This window comes from Lepisosteus oculatus, chromosome 14 (assembly GCF_040954835.1).
Source record: "Lepisosteus oculatus isolate fLepOcu1 chromosome 14, fLepOcu1.hap2, whole genome shotgun sequence".
In the NCBI taxonomy this organism is placed as follows: Eukaryota; Metazoa; Chordata; class Actinopteri; order Semionotiformes; family Lepisosteidae; genus Lepisosteus; species Lepisosteus oculatus.
This window is the reverse complement of record NC_090709.1, coordinates 25,362,732-25,384,770: the sequence shown is the minus strand read 5'-3', so window position 1 is coordinate 25,384,770 and position 22,039 is coordinate 25,362,732. Positions and strand designations below refer to the sequence as shown.

The window sequence follows — 22,039 nt, the reverse complement described above, 5'->3', positions numbered from 1 at the left end:
ACAGTACAGGGAACAATACTTCGGTTTTGTTGTTTCTTGCGGGAAACAAGACTTCGGCTTTATTGTTCCTTGCATGCAATAAACTCATCTGTTTTACTTCATCTCGGGATCAAGAACCTTATTTCTTCTGTTACAACATGGGCAATAATCATAAAAAACACAACTAGTCTTAAACTTCAGCTACAAATTCTACTAACATGGCAATATACAGTATAGTAATGACAAACACTAATTACATTAACGCACTAAAACAAAAACACATTTTGATTCAAATATAAATTTTAAAATGCACAACTTCTACATTTCCAAGAAAAAAAATATTACAATGGAAATTAAGACGATTTTTGTCCACCATTTGCAAACCCTGTCTAATTGTCCTAACAATTAGAACCAGAAACTTATTATTTTCAGTGTCCAGATCTCCTGGCCCCCTGCCTTGCATATGCATTCTTCAAGTAATGCATTTTGTGCTCCTTAATTTCTTTTAATGTCGATGTAGGGTGGGACTATATTTATTACTATATTTAGTATACACGTGTAAATAAAGTAATTACTGCAAAAATAATTTACTTCGTGCACGATGCAGATTGCTGTATACTCCTAGTTGCGGCACACAAGACATTAACAGTAAAAAGCCTCAGGGACTGTGTCAGATGTGTTTTCGACGTTATATATGCATTTATTAATGTTGTCGATTTTACGGTTGCAATTCGACGTTGATTATACGTCGCGACAACGTATATATAAGTATAGCCGTATTTTCGCCGTGATATATACGTATATTCGACGAATCACTGCCCACTGGGACGGTGCCGTCCGGTTTCAGCCGCACAGACACATCCGGACCCCCACTGAACGATCAGCAATCAATAACATTTGAACGATATAAGCTCCTGCGCTCCGGATCATGTGAGAGAGAAGACACTGAAAAGGTTGTGTGAAAGTGGATTTTGCACCTGCGCCAGTGCTGTAGTGGTATCATACAGATGCCCATACAAATCCACCATAAAATATTGCTCTGCCCGTTGGTGGATTAGGTATGCACGCTATATTTCAATTTAAATATAAATTGAACCTTTTAAAAATTCGATCTTAGATTCAAAATCGATTAATGTAAAAACTGATAAAGCTAAGGCTTTTTTTCAGGGCTATATCTACTTTTTTTTAAAGAAGTCTATCACAATTGTGAAAATTAGATAAGGTGTACCAGCACAGGGAGTGAGAATGACCTCAGTCCGGCTCCCAGCAGAATCCGTCCTGGTTTGGTCACTGTCAGACTGTTTGGATCGCAACGTGGAAAAAAAAAATAGCTCTCATCGTGTGACTTCAACTAGAGGAAGGGAAGATCTCATGTTTAAAAAAAATTAGGACTGAAGATAACGTGAACTGAATCCGGGGCCTCACACTTATCAAATTATAAAATAATAATTATTAAAATATCAGGTTGTTTTATGCAGCATTTTGTGCACAGTACGTCGTATTTTTCTAACAATAGAACAACAGCCTACCTCAAGGAGGGATTCACACGCAGTCTGGGGTATTTTCCCCTTTACATTTTTGCGATTTTATATCGAACCTGTTATACTCCCAAAAGTGCAGAGTAGCTTGTACTGTGTGCCCTGTTTGCCTTTGTAAGCATTTGATTAAAAAATAAGTTCACAATACGATAAAAACAGAGAAAGCACAAATGTAATAATATAACTATACAAAATCAATACCAAATCATAAAGCCAATTAAGTGCCTAACTTTTGAAAACAGACAACACTTTATCTACAAAAAACTTGACATTGGTATCTATTTTTGAATTACAAAGCAGATAGAGCAGTCCCTGAATTCAAAGACCAGATTAGTTAAAATCCCTTCCACCAATTTAGATTGATCTCGGTCAGAACAAGACCATCAGACGTGAAGGGAATTCGGAACAGGAGCCTCTGCTTCATCATTTATTGAGCTTCTGATCAACATGTGAGTGATAGTTATTTATTGTCTTTGATTAAAGTACACAAAAGTCGCCTTCCTTCGAGCCGGAGTCGAATCAGCAACCTTAGGATTCCCAGGTGTTCCTACTACAGTCCTCCGCTCTACCATCTGAGCTATCGAAGGGATAACAGGAGCTGTTTCCTCGCACACACTGCACAATGTAGTGAAATGTTCCAGGTTATTTAAATCCCAGTAAGACATCAAGTTTCCAACTCTTTTCCTTAGTCTTGGTTACCTTGAATTTAAGCTACGAACCAGGATTCTACTGTATACACTTCCGGGGATATTACAAAATGTTTGGTGTGCCATCAATCATTACAGGTGGAAATTGACTCTTTTCTTTCTCGAGGGATCATATTAAACCTTTCATTTGGATCGAGAAGAGGATCGGCATGAGACACAAAACATACCTGTCTTTTTTCTTAAAATTGAAGAATTCTTTAACTTAAGACTACAACGAACTCGGCCGCAGAAATCAGTCCACAGCTCCTTAAATAACCTGTTCTTCACTTCAAGGAACCCAATCCTGCGCCCTCTAGAGGTTACTGAAATAGAGGACAGACTGAAATGAAGACATTCAGAAGCAGACTAAGGGGAACACTGGATCTACATTAGAATATTACCCTTTATAGTGGGAATAAAATTGTCGCGACATAATGAATTTACGCATCAGTTGCTTGGAATATCATTGTAATATTTAATTTGCTTTCCTGTCACACCACTTTTATTAATTATGAAGTTTATCAATACACATTTATTTAAAACAATGTCATTTATTATTAATACACTTTCATTCCATTCTTATTAGAAGCTGTATCACAGATAATGCATGTAAAGCCTTCAGTATGCGATTGTGAGTTCAGTTATCCCAGGGAGTGAAGAGAACTGAAATTAAGTGAAATAACATTTAAATAGAGTGTAAATCTTCAAAGTTATCTCTCACTTCAGAATATTTACAAGAACTTACGAGGCGTGGGGTTTAAACCCACGTTGACATTTGTTTATTAGATCTTAAATCCCACGCCTTAACCACTCGGCCATCCTGGTCAATAGCAACTTTCTCTCCGTTCTTTAAAATTTCAATATGATTCAACAAGTTAAAAAAATAAACCACGGCCCTTTCACAGAAACGTATCCCGTTCTGCCGCGCACCAAACAGGGGTACTTAGCACTGTACTAAAGAGGAGCTGTTTACTGTCAGCAGACATTTCCTCATTTCAAAAGACGTTTTCGCCTGCTCTCAGCTTTTTAAAGACGGTCATAAACGCTCAAGAAGTAATTAATTTCAGTTTGAAGTCTGTTTCTTTTGTCTCCGCTCTTGATGAAGAAAAGCCGTGCGTGGGAGACTCCCTCTCTGAAGAAGTTTGCCGTCACCCTGCAAGAGAGAAGATCCATCATTCACCGAGGCAACCACTGAGACAATTAACATTAAACACGTGAAATGCGAGATGCTTTCTACCTAGGGATTTTATCGTTTCTCCTTTGTCAGAAGTGGGATGTAAACAATGGTCTCCAGGAAAAGCTGCAACCTAAACGCAACGCCTTAGACCACCAATACGGAATTATATTTTATTTCTTTCTACTTGTTGAAAAGAAAAAAAGTGAAATCATGTAATGAGGGAAATGTCTTTTTTTCCATGGGAAAAACTAGTACGAGGAAAGTTTATTGAGCAGCGCTCAATAAAAACGATCAGAAACCGAAAGCGCTTCTTATGCGGATCAGTATATTCCGATGCCGGTGATTCTGCAGAAGAAATAAGAAAAGCTGAACTCAAAGCACTGTGCTGCCATTACGGCTACTGTGTCTGCAGCTGCTTTAAGATCTACTCACACCGTGTTGCCATTAAGGCTACATAGTTAAAAAAAACATATCGTCATCTTTTTGAACGTGATTATTAGACACCCGTTAAATCTCCACCGAGGTTTCTTGAGAAATCGTTCAGCGAGCGAGTATTAAAAAACTACGTCGCTTCCAACCCCTGCTGTCACTGTAAACTCGGACGTGATGTTCTGCAGATGTGCAGTGTGCCTTTCCTCTTGTCGTATTCAAGAGTACTCACTGTGATTTAATTTAGATGATTACGTGGAGTAGAGTGACAAGATCTACTTGAACATTTTCGGTTTGTGAAATGAAACACTAAATACACTACTGTAAATACAAGTAATGGACATTTAAAATAACCACAGTACAGATAGAAGAGTGAAAGATAAGAGACTACTGAGAATGACTTTCACAACTGACTTAAGACCAGCACAACCGCCCGAACAGGGACTTGAACCCTGGGCCCTCAGATTAAAAGTCTGATGCGCTACCGACTGAGCTATCCGGGCTCTGAAAGAAAAGCGACACTGTCGGGATCCTCGCAAGTCACGTGTCTCTTGTGCTGAAGAGCAGTCATACCTGACCCGTCTGGAATGACCACTGACAGACTTTATCATGAAGCGACGGCACCACTCCCAGTAGAATGAGTGAAAAATACAGCATGACATTGGTAGTTAAGGGGCTCTCACAATCCATCTTTCCTCACATTCCTGATTTTTTTCAATAGCATTTTGACTTTTTTTCACATTCAGATTTTTTTCACATTTAATAAAATCTTTTAATCAACAACATTAAAAAGAAAACAAATGGAACATTTTTTGGAACAATAATTAAAAAAAAACTTTCAATGCCTTGGTTGTATACGTGTGCACACCCTTTATAAAGGGAGTTGCAACAGTGCTGAAATTTAAAGAGCATTTCTGTAGAGAAAACAGCATTTTTTCTGCCTTGATGTTAAGCTTAGGGAGCCTGTCTTTTAGAAATTCTATTTCTTAACACCTTGCACAGCCTCCCGACAGACTAACGAATATTTTTTGTAGAAATTGGCTCACACACCGGAAGACACTAACGTTTATTTACATTAGAGTATGTAAAACTCAGGCTTTAACAGATGTTCATGATGTTTCACACGGGGTGTTACCTGTTGTAGTGTTTCAAAAGATGTGTTAGCGGACCACAAATTATCTTGAAAAGATTTGGGTTTGTACTGGCGTATTCAAACCCGACTCAATTATTTGGAAGGCGCTTGTACCACCAACGCACTTCCGAGAAGCACCTGCAAATTATCACAATCCTCTCTCTCACCAACAAAGTTATAGAGACACATACGTCCAATGAAAACTAATTTTATTCACTCAAGGCTCCACTCTTTTGTTGTGATTTCATTTTAATTGATATTAGCTTTGATAAGGTGTCGTTTTTGCCTCTTAAAGTCTGCTCCTTTCTTCCTGGTATAGAAATAACATGTTCCATCTTTGTTTAAAAACACCACTAAAAGTAAATTATTCAGCTCTAACGCCTGTGTGCATTGACAAGACATCTCAAAAGGACTTATCAAATAAGAACACGATCCTGCCTGTTACCATTCCTGTGGTTGGGGCGTTGTTTCACCCTTTTATGTTCTTCTACAATATTTGCAGACAGGGCTTTATCACTCGAGTTGTACAGAACAAGTGTGCATCGGCCCATGAAAATAATCAGTAGTGCTGTTTTTCTATGCATAGTTTAATCAAGAGCACTTAAAAGATGCAAAAAGCTTTCAAATAAAACAGAATTGAAAGACAGTCGAGTAAGGAGGTAGAAAAAAGCACTCCCGCGTCTGGGAATTAACCACCGTCGCACGTGTGACTGGATACAAAAATAATAGATTAATTTGTGCCCAGTCTCTTGAAGCTTCAATGCGATTATTTTTCCTTCCTTATTTCTTCATTCCCATGCATTTACTCTGTAGTAGAGGAAACGCACAAGTGGGAAACTGCAGGCATTCTTCGTGAGTGGTGGATTGTGATCAGTGAGCATCTGGACAAGTCTGTTCCATTACCTTATCCATCAGGGATGTAGCTCAGTGGTAGAGTGCATGCTTCGCATGTATGAGGTCCCGGGTTCAATCCCTGGTATCTCCAGGTGCTTTATATTACAGTACTCACATCGCAATCTTCTGTTGAGTGAGAACTCTTTGCTTGTGTTCAGAGAGAGCCAGGTTTACACAATTAAATGCAGGCACACTCGACGTGCTGCAGAGTTGCGCTGCTGTTTTAAATGTACCTCATTTAGTTCTGTTAAATCCTAAATTATTTGAACTAATAATTTAGTTCAAATTCAGGAAATCCTGAGATTGCTTCACACTTGTCATGGCTGTTGCAGAAAACACCTGTTGAATCTCACCCAGGATTTCTTGAGAGATCATTCAGCGAGTGAATCCTCCTTCTAAACTCCGCACTAAACTGAAAGCTTCACGAACTCCTCACTGCGTGTCCTATACTGTTACAAGTGCTTTCGTGTAGATGTGAAACACTGCCATAAACACACTTTGAACTTTTTCCGTTTGTTAAGGAAAATGCAAAAGAGCATGACAAGTATTGAACGTATAAAATATCCATGGCACAACTCGAGAAAGTACTGAAGGACTACACATCGACTTTTGATGATTACAAGAGATTCAAGAAACACAATCGTCCGCAGCTGGGTTTGGATCCTGAACTCTAGAGTTAAAAGAACATAAGCGACGGATATGACCTATAAACTCTCTGAATTGTCTTATAGTTTATGAAATAAAACAATTTCTTAATAAATTCTAACTGTTGATAGACGATTTATTGAATTTTAACAAAATCACAATGACAAACTTTTTCGGTTAAACTGTTATTCACATACTCTAACGTAAATAAACGTTAGTGTCTTCCGGTGTGTGAGCCAATTTCTCCAACAAATATTTGTTAGTCTGTCGGGAGGCTGTGCAAGGTGTCAAGAAATAGAATTTCGAAAAGACAGGCTCCCTAAGCTTAACATCAAGGCTGTTTTCTCTACAGAAATGCTCTTTAAATTTCAGCACTGTTGCAACTCCCTTTATAAAGGGTGTGCACACGTATACAACCAAGGCATTGAAATATTTTTTTTAATTATTGTTCCAAAAAACGTTCCATTTGTTTTCTTTTTAATGTTGTTGATTAAAAGATTTTATTAAATGAGAAAAAAATCTGAATGTGAAAAAAGGTCCAAATGCTATTGAAAAAAATCAGTAATGTGAGGAAAGATGGATTATGGGAGCCCCTTAACTACCAATGTCATGCTGTATTTCTCACTCATTCTACTGGGAGTGGTGCAGTCGCTTCATGATAAAGTCTGTCAGTGGTCATTCCAGACGGGTCAGGTATGACTGCTCTTCGGAACAAGAGACACGTGACTTGCGAGGATCCCGACAGTGTCGATTTTCTTTCAGAGCCCGGATAGCTCAGTCGGTAGAGCATCAGACTTTTAATCTGAGGGCCCAGGGTTCAAGTCCCTGTTCGGGCGGATGTGCTGTTCTTAAGTCTATTGTGAATGTCATTCTAAATAGTCTTTAATCTTTCACTCTTCTAGCTGTACTTGGTTATTTTAAATGTCCATTACTTGTATTTACAGTAGTGTATTTAGTGTTTCATTTCACAAACCGAAAATGTTCAAGTAGATCTTGTCACTCTACTCCACGTAATCATCTAAATTAAATCACAGTAGAGTACGGAACACGCAGTGAGGAGCTCACACAGTGAGTACTCTTGAATACGACAAGAGGAAAGGCACACTGCACAGCTGCAGAACATCACGTCCGAGTTTACAGTGACAGCAGAGGTTGGAAGCGAAGTAGTTTTTTAATACTCGCTCACTGAAGATCTCTCAAGAAACCTCGGTGGAGATTTAACGGGTGTCTAATAATCACGTTCAAAAAGGTGACGATAAGTTTTTTTTTTAACTAGGTAGCCTTAATGGCAACACGGTGTGAGTTGATCTTAAAGCAGCTGCAGAGTACCCGTAATGGCAACACACTGCTTTGAGTTCGGCTTTTCTTATTTCTTCTGCAGAACCAGTGGAATCGGAATATACTGATCCGCATAAGAAGCGCTTTCGGGTTCTGATCATTTTTATTGAGCGCTGCTCTAAGTACCACAGGCAAGATGGCTGGTGGTCTTAGGCGTTGCGTTCAGGTCGCAGTTAACCCTGGAGACGTTTGTTAAAATCTCACTTCTAATAAAGAGGTCTTTCTCGTTAGAGTAGAAACGATAGAAGCCTTAAGCGGGAAAAAAATCACAACATCTCGCATTTCACGTGTTTAATGTTAACTGTCTCACTGGTTGCCTCGGTGATTGATGGCTCTTCTCCCTCGCAGGGTGACGGCAAACTTCTTCAGAGAGGGAATCTCCCACGCACGGCTTTTCTTTATCAAGAGCTGAGACAACAGAAACAGACTTCCAACTGACATGAATTACTTCTTGAGCGTTTATGACTGTCTTGAAAAGCTGAGAGCAGGTGAAAAAGTCTTTGGAAATGAGGCAATGACTGCTGACAGTAAACAGAGCTGACGCTCAGCTGCAGACAAGCGCTCCTCGTTAGTATAGTGCTGAGTACCCCCGCTTGTTGCGCGGGAGACTGGGGTACGTTTCTGTGACAGGTCGCTGGTTTAATTTTTTAACAACCTGACTTCACTTAAAAAAGTGTGTACTGTGTCCTATGTTTCGGACTTGTTACAGCGGTAGAATATGGAGATCATCTCCAGTTTTGAGCTCAACTGCAACAAGAAGTCATGCTAAATGTAGTATAGTGAGTAGACATCGCGAGACAACAGAACGAGAGAGTAGAAGGCGGGAATATACAGTATGGTGTAAGGGCGTGATCTGTGTAGTTAACAAAATAGTTAAAATAATATAAAAACGTATTTTTATTAAGATACAAAACATTTATTGCAACGAGAGATGAGTGCTTGACGGACTCAAAGCGGGCAGAACACTGCAGATTTTAGTTCTCTTGCTGGTAGAAACGAACTTTTGAATTTTAGGACTTTTCGTTTAGCTAGCGCCATGGAAGATATGGCAGCCGCGCCGAGAAGCTTTGCTTATGCCCAGCTTTTTCCACCGCTTCCACTGAACCTCGGAGCTCCGGATTTGTATACGGAATACAAGATATGGATGGAGTCGTACAGATTTTTTTTAAATAGCCAGTGGATCTACAGAAGCTCAGGATGCTGTGAGACGTGCTACATTACTGCACTGTATCGGGGCTCCCGTGCAGCGGATTTTTGCCAACCTCCCTGGAGAAAAAGACTGTAGCTGTCTCAGACGCTTCCTTTACACCGCGGAGAAAAGTGGTTTTAGAACGGCATAAATTTAGGCAGAGAACTTAGTCTCAGGACGAATCTGTTGATGCTTTTGTAACTGCACTAAGAGAACTGGCTAAATCTTGTGACTTTGGAGTATTGGAAACTGACATGTTAAGAGATCAACTTGTGGAAAAATGTGCACATAAGAGACTATAAATTGCTGCAGGAGGAAGGGCTGACACTAGAAAGAGCTCTTACAGTCGCTAGAATTCATGAAGCAGCTCAAGCAGAATCAAGAATGCTTTCTGACCACAGTGACAAAGTGACACTGAACGGGGCGCTCGCTCAAAATTTACAATCAAAAGCCGAGCAGCAGGACACAGTCATGCTAGAGAAATAGAAGAACAGGGTACGGCTGACATTACATGTTACAGGTGCGGACTAACAACGCACAAAGCAGATGAATGCGGAGCGTGAACAGCAAAATGTCTACACTGCAAGAAAACAGGACATTGTGCACATGTCTGCAGAACATCACGTCCGAGTTTAAGGACAAGTATCCCTTTTATTGTTGTTGCTGCCTCCGGTTTACATTTGGCGATGTAAACCAGATTCAGAAAAAAATAATTTGAACAACCTTATTCCCATGCTTACAAGTAGGCGCGGTGGCCAAGTGGTAAGGCGTCGGTCTTGTAAACCGAAGAGCGTGGGTTCAAACCCCACCCGTGCCTGTTTCATTTGTCACCGCTTTCCTTTAGTTTCAAAGTCTTAAAAAAACTCATAATGTAGGGATCTCAATAGTAAGAGAACATAACTGTCGCCAGTGATTAGTATTCTTGCATATCCTGCCTTGTTTTTTAGTCGACAAAGCTTGTTTCTCTTCACACCCATCTTCTGAATGATCGCCTCAGCATTGGGAAGGAACGTGCGCTTTGTACAGCCCCCGACTCCATGGTCTGATCACAAACAGATCGGGTGAGCTGTCAGTCCAGGTTGGAAGGAACGTTCGAAAGCACTAAAAATCTGACTTAGAAACGAGAAGACCGTGTTTTTTTAAACGAGTAACGATAAAATAATATACTGCCTGCAAGACTATGTCAAGTTCAAGTTCAAGTTTAAAGTTCAAGTTCAAGTTTATTGTCATTATACTCATACACAGGTATATGGTATAACGAAATGCTATTTAGCAAGCTCTCGGACATAAGTAGTACAAAGAAGAAAACACAACAACAATACAATTGTATAACAAAAGAAAGACAGAGACAACAGCCGATGTGCAAAAAACAACAGGCAGCGTGCAAAACAACAAAAAGGTAACAGGTTATGTGCAAAAACATGCATCAAAAGAATGAAATAAAGGGATAGAAATGATGGGGAGTGAGCTTTTGACATGTATGGTAGAGGCAGATTTTCAATGTGTGTTTGGGTTTTTGGTAAGAAAGAAGGCACCGTGAGGTTCAGATCATAGGTGAGAGGTGAGGAGAGAGTGAGAGAGGCTGGGAGTTTAATAGTTTGATAGTGCGGGGGTAAAAACTGTTTCTGAGTCTGGTAGTCCGGACCCGAATGCTCTGGTACCGTTTTCCATGTCATACTAAACGCCACAAATTGTGTTTGTCCAGTCGTATAAGGCAGGGGTTCAAATCCCACTCCCGACAGTCAGGCGTTTTACCCTGTCTTTTTTGCCTGCTTTTACACTGTTTCAGTCTTGTTGTGCTCGCTGACAATCACAGTACGAGGAAAACGGAGAAACTGCTTAGCAAAAACATAACGGACAGAAAAAAGCTTCATAAACATGTGAATGTGATTAGCAGCAGTAAGGTATGTTACCCGTTTGGTATGTTACCCGTTTTATTTTGGTATGTTACCCGTTTTATTTTCATTTTCAAACTTCAGAACCGAATAACAAAAAGGTTTCATGTGTGACAGCATTCCGTTGCAAATACCGTTTCCACGATGTATTCAGCGACGGGAATGAAATATTTTAGTGCTGGCTCAAATGCGAGGAATTTCAGAAAAACCTGGAAAAGCAACGCTTGCAGTAAATGACATATCTAAAGCGTGTAGTCAGCATGAACAGAACAACGCAATGCTCTGTAAAAACGATCTGAACCCGCAATTACTCTTTTATCTCGGGCAGTTCATTCCGATACGATGTTTCCGCAGACTAAATGAAATGCCGAACTCCAAACATGTTGTTGCCATTATTGTACTCCTGCTGAAAGAAGAAAGAAAGAAAGGTGTCCTAAATGAACTTTGTCGCCCGTGGGAGATGTCAAGTGCATTGGACATGAAAAGTTCCCGATAAAACCCATTTCTGTACGTTTCTCTTAGTGTCGGGGCTCCTATTGAATGTAAAGGAGGCAACATGCTCAGCCAGCCGACTCAGCGCTAACTTAACGCAGGTGTCTCAGAGCGGAATTATTCAGAACAGGAGCCTCTACTTCTTTGTATACTGAGCTTTCGGGTGAACGTCAAAGTGAAAGACAAATTCGCAATTTTCACTTTTTGATTAAGGAACAAGAAAACACCATCCTTCAAACTGGATTCAGACCAGGGACATAAGACATACTCGCTGCTTTTTCTACAGTTTTAAGAGCTAGCAACTGAGCTATCGAGAGGTCTAAAGTAAACGTTTTGTCACACGCGTAGCCCAATGCAGTGTAGTGTTCCTCTTTATTTAAATCCCAGTTCGACATCAAAATACTCACTCCCCATAGTCTCGTTTAGTAGAAGAAATGGACCAGGCTTCTACTCTATAAACGTCAAGAGTTCTTCTAAAACATTTGAAGGGATATCAGTGCAGGCGGAAATTGACTCTTTTTCTTTATGATTTGGTTTTGATTTTGAATCGTTATATTATTAAGTTTGTGCTTTCTCTGTTTTTATCGTATTGTGAACTTATACGAGCCTTACAAAGGCAAACAGGGCACACAGTACAAGCTAAATACCCCAGACTGCGTGTAAAGTCCTCCTTGAGGTATGCTTTCAAAATAGCTGCACCAGGCACTTGGACACAGATAAACACAGGGATTTAAAATTCAGGAATATGAATGGTCAATTGCATACAGTAGGGTTTTTTTCGTTTTGTATTTAGCGATTTGTGTATAAATCTTTTAACAATTCATTAAAATGCTAACAATATGTAAAATAAAAACAACAGCAACGTTAAATGCCAGGGAGACCGGCAGTTTTTTTTTACAATCAGATTCCAATCTCTAATGCTGTGTTTGAGAGCTGTGTGTGAGAGCTTACTGTACATAACTTTCCTTTTCTCACATTTTCTGAAAACTATTCCAAAGGGGCACCTGTCACGGACGTCCAAAGGGACTAGCCATGGGGAGTAGGAGAGGGGAAAAAGACCCATATGCGTAGCGGCGAGACGGGAAAAAGGCCCGGGCTCATTAGTGCAAAGAGTTCAGGAATGCCGTAAAGAAACCTATGCCTTCTCGGCCTTTTGGCTAAGATCAAGTTCAAGTGGCATGCCCGCAGTTCTTGTCTTTCCAAAGGTCTAGAAGGCGATCGAAGATTCTGAAGAGTGCTTGAGCTGGTATTGCTCTAGGTTGAGCCTAGGGGGTTAAGGCCAAGCAGCAGCTGAGCTGGGTGGGATCCGGCAGTAACGTTCTCTCTCTCTGCTCTCTCCTCTCCCCTCCCCCTTTCTCTTGCTCTGCCTCCTTGGCCTCTTGGCTGGAAGTGGGTACACGTGGCCTGCCCGCGGTGCTTGCTTTCTTCTTCGAGACTCGGAAGCGCTATCCGCTCCCTCTCTCTCTCGCTCTCTCTCTCTCCCTCTCTCTCTGCCTCCTTGGCCTCTTGGCTGGGAGTAGGTACACGTGGCCTGCCCGCGGTGCTTGCTTTCCACCTCGAGGCTCGGAAGCGCTATCCGCTCCCTCTCTCTCTCGCTCTCTCTCTCTCTGCCTCCTTGGCCTCTTGGCTGGGAGCAGGTACACGTGGCCTGCCCGCGGTGCTTGCTTTCCACCTCGAGGCTCGGAAGCGCTATCCGCTCCCTCTTTCTCTCGCTCTCTCTCTCTCTGCCTCCTTGGCCTCTTGGCTGGGAGCAGGTACACGTGGCCTGCCCGCGGTGCTTGCTTTCTTCCTTGAGACCCGGAAGCACTTTCCGCTCTCCTCTCTCTCTCTCCTCCTGCGCCTGCACCTAGCTGGGCTTTGCCCACAAGGACAAAGGCCAGGGCTCCCTCGCTGCTCCCTTTGCTCTCTCTCTTTCCCTCCTTTTTTTTTTTCTCCCTCAGAGATGGCAGACAAGAGGACATTGATCCGGTTCCACTGGACAAAGAAGACGGAGCCGATGCCGACTGCAAAGGCCTTCTTTATGACCTTCCTGCGAGGGATCTTGCAGTTGGTGGCCGGAGATCTCTACTGCCTCCAGGACAACAAGGCAGAGAGATACATGGAGGCCTACATGGCTACGGACGCATCGTACGAAAAGGCAACGAGACTGATCAGGGAGAAAGGTAAGCACCCTGGTTTCTCTGATTACAGGCCGGAGCCGATGAGGAAGACGAATCAGAGGACCATCACGGTTTGCACATACAATCCCTACGTACCAGCGGAACGGGTAACAGCGTACCTAGGGAGGTATGTAACCGTGGTGGGAAAACCGACAGAGATCAGGGACAAAGGCGTCTGGTACGGCAAACGCCAGTACCGAGTCCTCCTGAAGGAGGACCCAGAGGGCGTTGACGGTTTCCAGCACCCCCCGGCTCGCTTCAACATCGGAGCCGACAGGGGGTACCTCTACTACCCCAAGATGCCGGATTTTTGCAGCAAGTGCAGACAGTCCGGCCACAAGACAAACACATGTGACAAAAACCTGCCGGGCAGCCAAAAAGTGCGACGGATGCGGCGCCGAGGGACACCTCCTTCGCCAATGTAAGGTAAGCAAACCTTCGTTTGCGCAGGTGGTGGAAGCCGGCAGGCAGAAACCGGTCTCCAGACAAAGGGAGAGGGCTGAGAACAAAGAACCCGCACCTCCCCCGCTGAGAACCGAAACTGCCGAGGCCACACCCCCAGCCTCATCGGTGCCACAAGATGGCCGCCAGGAAGAGGGACAAGACGGCCGACCGGAGTAAGGGTCCTGGATAACTCCCAGCAAAAAGGGAAAGCGATAGCGGGAGAAGAGACCCAGGGCGGACCCACTTTCGGAAGGACAGAAAAAAAGAGTGGTAAGGGAAAACCGTTTCCTCGTCCTAGAGGAAATGGAACTTTCTTCCCTCGAGGCCCAGGAACAACCGGAGGAGGCTCCCCAGGAAACGGAACCCCCCTCCCCCGAGTCCCACGGACAAAAGGAGGAGGCAGCCCAGGAAGAGGTAACCCCCTCCCCCGAGGCCCAGGGACAACAGGAAGAGGCAGCCCAGAAATTGGAGCCCCCTTCCCCCGAGGCCCAGGAGAAACTGGAGGCCCCCGAAACTCCCGGAGAAACGGAAGAAAGGAGCCTTCCCGAAGCGGTGGCGGAGAGTATCCTCGAGGACGACGAGGATTATTTCGAAGCCGCCCTGGAGCCCGGACTGATGGTAGGGCTGGACCTGTCCAGCATGTTTACATTTCAGTCCCCAGCGAAACCTGGAGGGAGCCCAGCATATTCCCCCCAGGACCCGAACGAGAGGAGTTACATCTAGGCTAAAGAGTGCCCAGATGTAGACTCCCAAGTTTCAACTGTAAGTACAGAGAGGAGGTTTAACTTTCACTAGTTTAACCATGACTGTGAAACTAACCTTCCTAACAACTAACGTGAGAGGGCTGAGAGACCCCGTGAAAAGACGGGGAGTCTTTCATGATCTGGCCTCAAAGTCTTTCTCAGTTTGTTTCTTACAGGAGGTCCACCTGAAGGATGAAAGCGACAAGCTGACATTCACCAGGGAATGGACGAAGGGAGAATCATGCTGGAGCGTAGGAGGGGTCCATTCTTCCGGAGTGGGAATTCTCCTCGGACACCCAGAGATGACGCTGGTTTCCTCCTTCTCGGTGGTGCAGGGCCAGATCCTGGTCGCAGACATCGACTGGAGGGGGCAGAAGTTGAGAGCAATTAACGTCTATGCTCCAACAGAACCCTCTATCCTGAAGGAAGTGTTTGCTGACCTGGCCAGCTGCTGCACCACCAACAGACAGATGGTGCTCGGCGGGGACTTCAACGTCGACCGGGAGAAGGGGAGCGACGCTAGCTCGGCAGAGCTGGAGTCGCTACTCAAGCAGTTCTCCCTGGTAGACGGCTTCAGACGGTGCCGCTCTAACGATGCCGGAACGACCTGGAAAAACTCCCGGGAAGTGTGCAGCCGCCTGGACTACATCTTCCTGCACACGACCTGCTCCCTGGAGTCGGCGACGGTGTCCCCGGCGTGGTATTCCGACCACGGTCGCTTGACGGTGGTGGCTAACACCAGCCTGCCGGCATTCGGTCGTGGGTACTGAAAGCTAAACTGGGAGATACTTGAGGAAGACGACTTCAGGGCACTGTTCCGGAAAGACTACGCGAGCTGGGTTGATCTGAGAGACGGCTACAGCTCCGTGGTGGAATGGTGGGAGTCGGTGAAGGACGGGACCCGAACCCTGGCGCAGACGTACTGCAGACGGAAGGCGGCCAGGGAGAGGAAGGAAGCTGCACGTCTCCAGAGGCAACTCGAGGAGGAGTACAGCTCGGCTAACGGGGGAGGAGCCTTCAATTCAGCCCGGGCACGGGACCTGAAGGAGAGGCTCCGCAAACTGCACACCGAGAAAGCCAAGGCTTTCCTGGTCAAGGCACAAAGGGAGCATTATGAAAATAATTAAACCTGTTCCTCCTATTTCTTCAACCAGGTCCGGGGAGCCCAGAAAAAGAGGGTGATCCACAGCCTGAGACGGGGAGATGGAGAGGAAGTGCTGGACGAGAGCGACAAAGTAGAAGCGGCCACCGCTTTCTACACGGAGCTCTTTTCAGAAAAGCAGACGGAGGTGGAGGCAGGCGATGCTTTTCTGGAGGGGCTGAAGGCACGAGTACCGGAGGAGGTGAGGGAGGACTTGGAGGGTCCGATAACGGCCGAGGAGCTGAAGGCGGCGTGCTTGTCCATGGAGAACGGCAAGGTGCCGGGGCCGGACGGACTCCCCAAGGAATTCTACACCTGCTTCTGGGACACCCTGGCGGCAGATCTGGTGGAAGTGGTGCAGGAGATCTTCCGCCGGGGGAAACTCGGAATACTCCATAGCCTCGGTGTCGAAGCTCTACCGCTGAAAGAGCAAACTGAAGTTCTTCGGGCCCTGGAAGCACAGGACGACGGCGCCGGAGGGTCTCGAGCTCTGCACGGAGCCCCTCAGAATACTGGGGGTTTCCTTCCAGAGCCGGGACAACGAGACCAACAACTGGACCGAGAGGATCGCCAGGGTGAACGCCAAGCTGGGTCTGTGGAAAACACGGTCGCTGTCCTACACAGGGAAAGTGATGGTGTTGAAAGCAGACGTCCTGCCGGCTTTGGTTTACCTGGCGGTGGTGTACCCGCTGCCGGCTAGACTCAGACGAGCGCTGCAAGGGATGATCTTCGACTTCGTCTGGGGCGGGAGGTACGAGTACATCACGAGAAACCGGATGTGTCAGCCGGTCGAGGAAGGGGGTCGAGATGTCCCACATTTCCCCCTGAAACTCGACTGCATCTTTTACTGCAACCTCTGTCGGACGCTGCGAGAGCCCATCGGCCACAAGTACCAGTACTTTGTCAGGCTGTGGCTCTCCATCCCGATGAGGCACTTGGTCCAGTGGTCAAACACTGGGCCCAAGGCAGAGAGGCGACCAAAGTTCTACACCTACGCTGTCAAGTGGAGCAGGAGGTACGAGGCCACGAGACAGCCAGAGCTCTGCACCAACCACAGAGCTCTGTACAAAGAGGTGAGGGGGCATCTGGTCGCCGATGAAAGGCTGCAAGTTCCCAGACAAGTCTGGGAAAGGACGCAGCCTAAAGAACTGGACAACGAACTGAAGGACCTCAACTGGATGGCCGTACACAAGAGACTGGCTACCAGAGAGGTCCTCTACAGACACTTGCTTACCAGGAACCCGCATTGCCCCCGGGACACGTGTTTCGTCGAGGAGACTCAGGAGCACGTGTTCTGGAGCTGCCCCTTCGCCAAGGCGGTGTGGGGCAGAATGGACAACACCATGCAACTCCTGGGGACGGGTGCGGTGCTCAGTTACCAGTACATTCTGCTGGGGCTGGCACCTACCGGACTGGACAGAGGGACACAGTTCCTGATATGGCTGCTGCTGTCCCTCACAAAAAAAGGCCTTTGGGACGCGAGGAACAATCTCATCCGGCACAACATCGAGTGGGGAGCGAGAGAGCTGGAGGAGAGGATCCTGGCGGACCTCAGGAGAAGGATGAAGCGCGACATTGCTAAATGGGGTTTCCCCACGGCAAAGGAGCACTGGAAAGGCCTATGGACCCTGTACAGGGATTAATGGTTTACAGCAAACGGTAGGGTTTGGAGGGACTCTCATAATAGCGCAAATCCGCCCACCCTTGCAAAGATTGATAACGGACAATCACCGCCGTTCCGCCGTTGTTTTAATTATGTGAAGTGATGATGTGTGAGATGTTTTCTTTTTGAGATGTGTTTTTTTCAGAATAAAGTATATTTTATAAGAAAAAAAATATGCGAGCTTACTGCCTCCTACGGGCTCTGTATTTGTTAGCGATACAAGACCGGCCGTGGAGAAATGAAGTGAGGAGGGTGTGTACGTTAAAAGGCTCGTAGCGTCCCTGGAAGGGCTCAAACCACCACCCTTTTGGTTAACAACTGAGCCACAAAGACGCATGTACAGCTTAACACTTCTAGGTCTCAGTGAAAGTGATACACTCCGTAAAATTTCCAGAGATTCATTTATTTTAAAAGGAAAATCACCAACAGCGGCCGAGATCTACTGGAGTTTTTTCATTCTATACAGCGATTTCTGAAGGGTACCCTGTGAAAATACGAGTTTTGACGAGAAGGGATGGACATATAAGGTCAAAAGGCTTGGGGAATTGAACTTTAAGGTGAAGACTGCGGGTTCAGTAGCAGCAGAACCTGATCAGTATCAGTTGACTCCGATATACTTTGAAAATGAACTTGGGGATTTAGAGTCAGACGTGCTACCGTTGCACCATGGGGTACTTAATTTAAAAAAATAGAAAAAACAATCAGTGTTCCTGGATCTGTAATTGAGAACAACACCTACACAAGAGCTGCGCAGGAAGAATAAAATGTGGTCTGGGAAGAAAAGACTCTTTGGAAGAGCTGCGCTCTTCACAGATTTTTCTTTGTGAAGCTCATTTGTCTCCTTTGGGGAATTCAAAGGCACAGACAGCCGTGACTTCATGGCCCAATGGTAGCGTGTCTGATGCCAGATCAGGAGGCTGTGTGTTCAAATCATGTCGAGGTCAGCTGTTACTTTTTCAGGTTCTGCTGGTCCTGAACACAGAATTCACACCATGCAGTTGAGTTGTATCTGTACACCACATAGATAATCTAAACAAAATAGAGCAGTACAGGACACGCAGTGTGGAGCTCACACAGGCTTACAGTCTCCAGCATTGGAGTGAAGGGGAAAAAAAGAACTTTGTTTTTTTTTTTTTTAAGAGAAAAGGCACAGTTCACATCTGCTTAACATCACGTCCAACTTTAGAGACAGCTACATCAGATAATGGAATTCCTGAAGTTTCAGATAACTTTTTTTAATACAGGTTCAAGCAAACCTGAAAGTTAATGAGTTTCCGGACACTTTTGTTTTATTAAAAAGTGTCTGAAGCCTGAAAATGTAATTTGAAAAAGAAAAAACATTAGCAGGTGCTTTTTGTAACGATTTGCTATTTCATGCTGGAAAACAAAGGAAACAGACCCAACGTTTGCTTTCAGGTGCGGTTCATTACATAATATACGTCTATTACTGAGGAGCTTGAATACAATTTACACGAGCCAGGTAGAAGTCGAACCTACAATCTTATGATCCGAAACCAGACGCGTTGTTTATTAAACCGCTGGCATTTCACATGACCTGAATTCCCCCATAGGGTGCTCAGCGTCGCTACTAGTAATGCACCGCTCCGTCTAAAATTTCAAAGTGAGAAACGTGTTTTCTGATTTTTTATGAGTTTTAAAATATAATCTCTTTAAATCAGACAAGGGGTTTATGTTTCGCACTGAAATTCCGATTGACTGAGAATTCAAAGAAAGACTGTTTTCTTCCACAACACCGTATAATTATCACATCCACCAGACTCTCCAACCTCTCCAGACCTTGCTGGTTGAGCAATTGCTCCGATAAATTAGGTCACGTATCATGTTAAATCATTTCTTCTCAACACAACATTTCCTGGTGCACGTTTTCTCTATGAAAAAAAAGACATTTTTCCCTTGCATGATTTCTCGTTTTTTATCAAAGCGTACAGAAATAAAAAAGAAGAAGAAATAGTGTGGCAAAAGAACTCTGTCGCCCTTGGGAGATGTCAAACGCATTGGACATGGAAATGCCAGATAAAAGCCAGTTCTCTTCGTTTCTCAGTGTCGGGGCTGCTATGTAAAAGAGGCAATTTGCTCTGAGCGCTGGTTAAACGCTTACTGAACGCAGATGTCTCAGAGCGGTGTGTCCAAGCGGCTGTAAAAGGTGATGGGTGTCCTGTCACCGTAGCCTAGTTGGTTAAAGCGCTTCTCTATTAAACAAAAGAACCGAGATTCAAATCCCGGCCGTGTCTTTCTTCCTATCTTGTAGTACAGAACGTATCATTTCGGGCAATCACAAAGGGCTTGATTTCGTTAAATGCATGTGTTCATTTCCTTTCTGGAAAACTTGTTTTTGATGAAATTCACACAGCTTGCGAAAAATGAAATTCAAATATTGGTTAACAGTGCAGAAGAAATATTACCATCTGGCAAAATAAACGGTAAGAGATTTTTTTTTAACCGAAAACCTCTGATTCGAGAAAAAACACACCAGTCAGTCTCTGTGGCGCAATCGGTTAGCGCGTTCGGCTGTTAACCGAAAGGTTGGTGGTTCGAGTCCACCCAGGGACGGGATTCTTTTGCGATGTAAACGTTGTCTTTAGTCTTTTGGATTTTTCAGCGAAACCATAACCATTTTAATATTTGCAGGAAATGCGAGTGTGTAACACGTGTCAGGGTCACCGAGAAATGTCCAATAATGCCCAACATTGCAACTCCCCAGAAAACCATATTCACCCAAAACAAATTATCGTCGAATCTTCATTTATACTCCAGTTGAATCCTCTGCTGAAATATTTTAAAAATACTATGCAGGTTTGTTTGAGACTTGACAAGCATTGTTAAGATAGCACTGTGCAGTTGGATTTTGATATTTTGACATATTTACCTTAATTTTAAACAAATACTATACAGTCTATTGTAATTTTAAAATATGTGAGCTGAGGATGCAAAAGGGTGAAAGGGAAAGGTCAGAGGGTATAGTAAAAACGAGGTTAGGATTGGTGGAGGTGGTAGGGGTGTTGATGGTTTTTCTCTGTAGAGGATGATTGAGTTTTTTATCCTTCTCTGAAGTGAGAAATTGGAAGAGTTGGGAGTTAAGGGATCTGATGAGGTTAGTTATAAAAGGAAGTTGATGTGGAGCTGTTAGCTGTAAAACTTCCTAACAACTTTGATGTTGTCATCAAAGATAAACTGCAGTAAGCAAAGATAAAGAAAATTATCTTTGCTTACTGACCTGTCTTTCTCACACCTGAAGAAGGCTCCACGGCCAACATGTTATGTTTCCTTTCTTCTCTTTTCAGCATGGAATAATCCTTTACTTTTTCCTTTGCAGCCTACGCATGCTGACACAGCTACTCACCTGATATATAACATTCCTATAATCGCAACTATGAATGTCCACTGTGGGTATTTTTTCCATTATTATTAAAACATTTTTTCATTTAGAAAGAATTAAAAAAATATAAATCACTATGAATTACATTTAACCTGTTCTGATCTAGGTTTTCTATATACTTTAACATGCCATGTTCAGAATGTCACAACGCAGAAATGCAACAGAGAAGTTTTGTAATTACTTAGTATGTGTCAGAATACTAAGATGTTTTGGTAACGAGAAAGGAGGGAAAAAGTAATTCAGCAGAAGGGGTGCTATTTTGTTGACTATAAATCCTCACATGGCATGTTCAGAGGGTCATATTAAAAAAATGGTACAGTAAATTTTCTTATACTTCATGATTTTCATAATTTGTTACATTGTGTCTCACACCTTTGTGTCAGAATTCTGAGATGTTTTTTTCTAAACAGGGGCCATCGCAATACAACAGAAAGAGCAATTAGCTTTTCCCTATGAATTCTCTCATGCCATATTCAGACAGTCATATTTTAAAAATGGTACAGCAACATTTCCTGAAGTTCAGGATTTTGAGAGTCTGTTACATTGTGTCTCACACCTCAGTGGCAGAATTGTGAGACGATTTTATAATCAGGAGGGAGGGTCATAGCAATAAGCAGAAAGTGTCATCACCCTTTGCTCATCCTCCGTTAACCATATATTCTCATATGCCATGTTCTAAATGTCCCATTGTAAACTGCTATAATAACATTTCTTGCAAAATGCAAGATTTTGAGACTTCACGTTTTGCCTTTGTTTTATTTACTTGTTGTCTAACATGCCAGTTTGTGTTATTGTGAGTTTTGAAAATTGGTTTTCGATTTTCTGAAATGTGTTTCATACAAAAATGCAATTTGGATAATCATTACTTACATATTCCCCTTTACTGGGGATATGTGCAGTAATCAACTCGGATTAGTATTTTTAAAAATGACTATAGAGAGCCATCTACAGGCAAAAGGCGGCATAACATCACAGCAGCAGCACTTAAGCTGGCGAATAAGCAGCCAACTTCAGCCTCGTTAATGCAATAGGATTGGGTGAGGTAGAAAAATATTTCTTCCTCTGAATCCTAACATTTTTGTAGGTGTTCTAGGACTT

At 43.7% G+C, this 22,039-nt stretch overlaps 5 non-coding genes across 5 annotated transcripts; 4 read left to right on the top strand and 1 right to left on the bottom strand.

The window, feature by feature from the left end:
• Positions 1-4,239: 4,239 nt before the first annotated feature.
• Positions 4,240-4,312, bottom strand: trnak-uuu (transfer RNA lysine (anticodon UUU)). Its single transcript has one exon. It is a non-coding gene; the product is annotated as a tRNA-Lys (tRNA).
• A 1,542-nt stretch (positions 4,313-5,854) lies between these two features.
• trnaa-cgc (transfer RNA alanine (anticodon CGC)) lies at positions 5,855-5,926 on the top strand. Its single transcript has one exon. It is a non-coding gene; the product is annotated as a tRNA-Ala (tRNA).
• A 1,317-nt stretch (positions 5,927-7,243) lies between these two features.
• trnak-uuu (transfer RNA lysine (anticodon UUU)) lies at positions 7,244-7,316 on the top strand. Its single transcript has one exon. It is a non-coding gene; the product is annotated as a tRNA-Lys (tRNA).
• A 2,436-nt stretch (positions 7,317-9,752) lies between these two features.
• Positions 9,753-9,824, top strand: trnat-ugu (transfer RNA threonine (anticodon UGU)). Its single transcript has one exon. It is a non-coding gene; the product is annotated as a tRNA-Thr (tRNA).
• Positions 9,825-20,041: 10,217 nt separating this feature from the next.
• Positions 20,042-20,115, top strand: trnan-guu (transfer RNA asparagine (anticodon GUU)). Its single transcript has one exon. It is a non-coding gene; the product is annotated as a tRNA-Asn (tRNA).
• The last annotated feature ends 1,924 nt before the right edge of the window (positions 20,116-22,039 follow it).